At 48.1% G+C, this 5,000-nt stretch overlaps 1 protein-coding gene across 1 annotated transcript in view; it reads right to left on the minus strand.

Moving 5' to 3' along the window:
• Nucleotides 1–5,000, minus strand: part of mdga1 (MAM domain containing glycosylphosphatidylinositol anchor 1) — a gene marked incomplete at both ends in the record, with an annotated part of 122,936 nt that overhangs the window by 40,165 nt on the left and 77,771 nt on the right.

Genomic DNA, 5,000 nt, shown 5'->3' on the forward strand with positions numbered 1-5,000 from the left:
GAACACACACACAAACACACCACACACACATTAACACACACACACACACACACACACAAACAAACAAACACACACACACACACACACACACTAACACTAACACACACACACACCTGTGTTGGCTGGTTCCAGTTCTGGTTCTCTGCTCTGTGGAAGTATTGAGTTTCACAGGGAATATATCTGAACAGAGAAACATGCTGCCTGAAGCCGTGGTTTCAAACTCATTAAAAACACCATCACTAATTGTACAAAAAATTATATCTTTCTGTGCACTTTTGACACTATTATATTGTGAGAGTATCCACACCTGTTCTAACCATGCTGCCATCTAACTTATGGCACACACTTCTTCGCTAAAACACAGTAATTAGCTAGAAATAACTGGTATTCTTGCCAAACAGAATCCATTCCACCTCAGCAGGACAGAGATGAGAAGCGCTGAGGCTGCTCTAATGAAGCTGCGCTTCTGATCCCTAATGAAGCTACACTTCTGAGAACACCAGGGGTGTGTTCAAATTCAGCGAACATAGTGAACGTTAGCGAACGTTAGCAAACAATTTTCCGTTAGCTTTGTGTTCGCCGCAAACGTTTGCTAACAGAAGCTAACAGTCTGGAGAGGTAGTTCGCCAGTAACGGAACAAGGATCACAATGGACCCAGGCTTACTGGAGATGTGCTCCCATGGGGATTGTTGCTTTATGCGAACTGTTTGGAACGTTCGTTAAAAGCCGTTCAAATGTGACCGTTTGGAGAAAACATGTTTGCGACGAACGTTCGCCTCTGTTAGCTGAGCCCAGGTCAGGCTGAATCAAACCACCTGGCTGTCTGTCCAAGATATAACCTCAACCGTAACCTAACCCGCTAGAAATACCAGGACACCCAGACGCGTAGGGGATCAGCCCGAGCAGAGCGAGGTCGGAGGTCATCACCGAGATTTGACCCCATCTCCCATCCAGTGACAGGTTAGAGAATGACCTGGACCTGGAAAGCTGGATTTTATAAGGCTGGCTCTGATGCTGCCTACTTTAATCCTACAGGGTTTCTAAGGTTCCTGACTGAAGATAAGCCAGAACCGAGAGCACCCCCCCGCCCCCCCCCCCACACACACACACAAACACACATTCCAAAAGAACCTATTCAATTAAATTGCTTCATACACCCCCACATCTAATCTCTCGTTCAACAGATTTCAATCACAGTAATGAAAAAAGAGCACACACACGCAGAGACACACACACACGCAGGCATGCATGCACACACATACACACACACGCACACACACACCTTTAAAGACTGACACATTCCTACGGCGATGTGTGTACGCGCGGAGAGAGAGATCGACAACAACGACTGAATGAGCAGCACTGACAGCTTCCCTTCCATTAAACCCCGGCATGAAGAAAAATAATCTATTTAATACAAAAGCATACTCAGTGCTCAAGGGTTCCCGACACACAACCTTGGTAAGCTCGTCAGCTTTATATAAGTAGTACACCGCTATATCTGTGGAGACATGGCACAGTGGCCCTGAAGGAAACGGGGAACGACAGGACTAAATCCTCTATTCAAGACAACGAGTGTGTATCTACGTAAAGACACCACCATCACAGAGAACATGTAGACATGTAAGCGCGGATCTGGTGCAACATGACGACATAGTCCTGCTTGGTATTCTGCAGACCCTCCAGTTTGGATGCTCCCGCAATGGAACTGACCTACCGTAGAAACTAAGTGAAAGCTTGGGCTTGTACGAGGTAAATGAGCCACTAGGGTCAGAAGTAAGCCGGGTAAGCCGTCTCTGTGCTAAGGCATCAGGCTTCGTGGAGATGCATACAGTATCCAGCGTGTTTTATTAAACACCATAATTCACTTCACCAGGGGGTGTTAAACCTCATGCCATCTGCACCAGATACCCGCCTCACTGCTCTTCTCCCTCTCTGCTCCCCTCTCCACCTCTCCTCTCCTCCGCTCCCCTCTCCACCTCTCCTCTCCTCCGCTCCCCTCTCCACCTCTCCTCTCCTCCGCTCCCCTCTCCGCTTCTCGTCCACCGCCTCCTCTCCTCCCCCTCGCCTCGCCTCCCCCCTCCACCCGCTCCCCCTCTCCTTTCTTCCCTCTCTGCTCTCCTCCCCCCTCCACCCGCTCCCCCTCTCCTCTCCTTCCCCTCTCCTCTCCTCCCTCTCTGCTCTCCTCCCCCTCTCCTCTCCTCCCTCTCTGCTCTCCTCCCCCTCTCCTCCCTCCCTCCTCTCCTCCCTCTCTCCTCTCCTCCCCCTCTCCTCTCCTCCCTCTCTGCTCTCCTCCCCCTCTCCTCTCCTCCCTCTCTCCTCTCCTCCCCCCTCCACCCGCTCCCCCTCTCCTCTCCTCCCTCTCCTCTCCTCCCTCTCTGCTCTCCTCCCCCTCTCCTCTCCTCCCCCTCTCCTCTCCTCCCTCTCTCCTCTCCTCCCCCTCTCCTCTCCTCCCTCTCTCCTCCCCCTCTCCTCTCCTCCCTCCCTCCTCATGTCCTTTGTTCTCCGTTGCCCATCTGTCTCCCCCAGGTGTTCATCAGCGGTGTGTGCAGTTCCTCCCCAGCCCTTTGCGTCCTGTCAATCATCGCTGGTCTACCTGTGTCCAATCATCCTGTGTCCAATCGGCTCCCTGCCATGTGTGCCCTGTCGCGTCTAATTGGACGGCCATCCACCATCCACATATATAGCTCCTCTTGGCCTTTGTTTCATTGTCTTACCTGTGTTTGCTGCTTCCAGTCTTTCTGTTAGATGTTCGATGTATTGAAGCCTTTGTGATAGTTTCATTTCTACTTGCCTTCATTTGACACACGGGGGCAAGGGGTTAGGTAAGAGGCCCTTGGGCGGACGTGCCATCAAGTAGCCTTAACTCTGTTATAGACACCAGGCTAAGAACGGGTGTCACCCTTTGTATTTCTGATAAGATTAATTTTCTCGTTAAGTAGTTAGGACATTTTTATTAATTGCTTTGGCGCCATTCATGGCTCCCTTGTACCCTGATGTGATCCTTCATACAGCTCACAAATAAAGATTTCACAAGTTTTGTGAAAATCGGTCCAGTAGTTTGCATAATTCTGCTAACAGCAAACGCACACACATAAACAAACACATGCACGCAAACCACCAAAAAAAACATGACCTCTCGCCCTGCGTAAAAGGTGACCCAACGCACGCGCGGTACGGTGGAACTAAAAAGAGAAGACAGAGGCTCTTTCTCTGAGCTCAAACACTGATTTCTACAACAAATAAAAGACAGATCCCCAAGAACAGGAGAAGTAGACAAAGCCAGAGAGAGAGACCAGAGAGAAGACAGAACAAAGAGAAACCAGAGTGAAGAAAGAGAACAGAGAGAGAGACCAGAGAGAAGACAGAGAACAGAGAGAGAGACCAGAGAGAAGACAGAACAAAGAGAAACCAGAGTGAAGACAGAGAACAGAGAGAGAGAGACGGAGAACAGAGAGAGACCAGAGAGAAGACAGAGAACAGAGAGAGACGGAGAACAGAGAGAGACCAGAGAGAAGACAGAACAGAGAAAGAGAAACCAGAGTGAAGACAGTGAACAGAGAGAGAGACCAGAGAGAAGACAGAGAACAGAGAGAGAGACCAGAGAGAAGACAGAGAACAGAGAGAGAGAGACTGAGAACACAGAGAGAGAGACCAGAGAGAAGACAGAACAGAGAGAAATCAGAGTGAAGACAGAGAACAGAGAGAGAGAGACAGAGAACAGAGAGAGACCAGAGAGAAGACAGAACAGAGAAAGAGAAACCAGAGAGAAGACAGAGAACAGAGAGAGAGACCAGAGAGAAGACAGAGACCAGAGAGAAGACAGAACAGAGAGAGAGACCAGAGAGAAGACAGAGAACAGAGAGAGAGAGACCAGAGAGAAGACAGAACAGAGAAAGAGAAACCAGAGTGAAGACAGAGAACAGAGAGAGAGACCAGAGAAGACAGAACAGAGAGAGAGACTGAGAACACAGAGAGAGAGAGAGACGGAGAGCAGAAATTAGCTTCCATTTTCCTTGGGAGGCAGAGGCCTCAGGAGCGGGAGGATGAAGAAGCTCATCCCAGAGTAATGGGATTGATGTGTATTATTATTGTCTCTCTGTCTGTCTGTATCTGTCCCTCTATGTCTCCTTCTCAATTTAATTCAATTGAAATATACCGGAATGTGCTTACTGCGCACTGCCAATCAAAGCATTAGTAGAACAACAAACAACAAGAAAATAAAAGTGAAAGTCATTTTCATTCTCTTTCTCCCTCTCTCCCCCACTCTCTCATTCTCCCTCTCTCTCTCCCTTTCTCTCTCAGCCTCTCTCCCCCTCTCTCAATCTCTCTCTCACCCTCTCTCTGTCTCAGCAGGCAAGGGGATTAGCTGGGAGCCAGAAACAGAGAGAAGAGAGAATGATAGAGAGAGCAGATAGAGGGTTGAGAACCATGATAGAGGGGAGAGAGAGAGAGGGGTGTTTACAACAGAGAAAACAGGGAGGGGGTTAAGAGGTGCAGATAAAAGGAGGAGTGGAGGGGAGGAGGAGGAGACGGGGAGAGAGGGGTGTGTCCTGCTGTGGTGTGATTACTGTCAGAGTCATGTCTAGGGTGGTCCCGATCCGATCTTTGACATTGGGATTGGGGCGATCGGTTTTATTGGTCACACTTTACAATAAGGGTCACAAAAAACATTAGTTAACTGTTAACTAATGCTTATTTAGGGTTAGGTTAGGTTACTAATGTTAATCAATATCTTAGTTAAGGTTAGGATTAGGGTTAGGTGAGTTAACCTTAGTTAACATAAATAACATTAGTAAATGGTTAATAGAGACATTAGTTAACTGTTACTTTATGCTTAATAATGCATTAACTAATGCTTATTAATGTTCCCTTATTGTAAAGTGTTACCATTTTATTTTGATGTCCGACCTTTTTTTTCTCATCTTCGTATCTCTGTCCGTGGTATTCAGTTTGTTAAACTCCCACGACCGCGTTAGGCAGCATTCAAAACAAGGAA

This window comes from Borostomias antarcticus (genome assembly GCF_949987555.1).
Source record: "Borostomias antarcticus genome assembly, chromosome: 19".
NCBI classification, from domain to species: Eukaryota; Metazoa; Chordata; class Actinopteri; order Stomiiformes; family Stomiidae; genus Borostomias; species Borostomias antarcticus.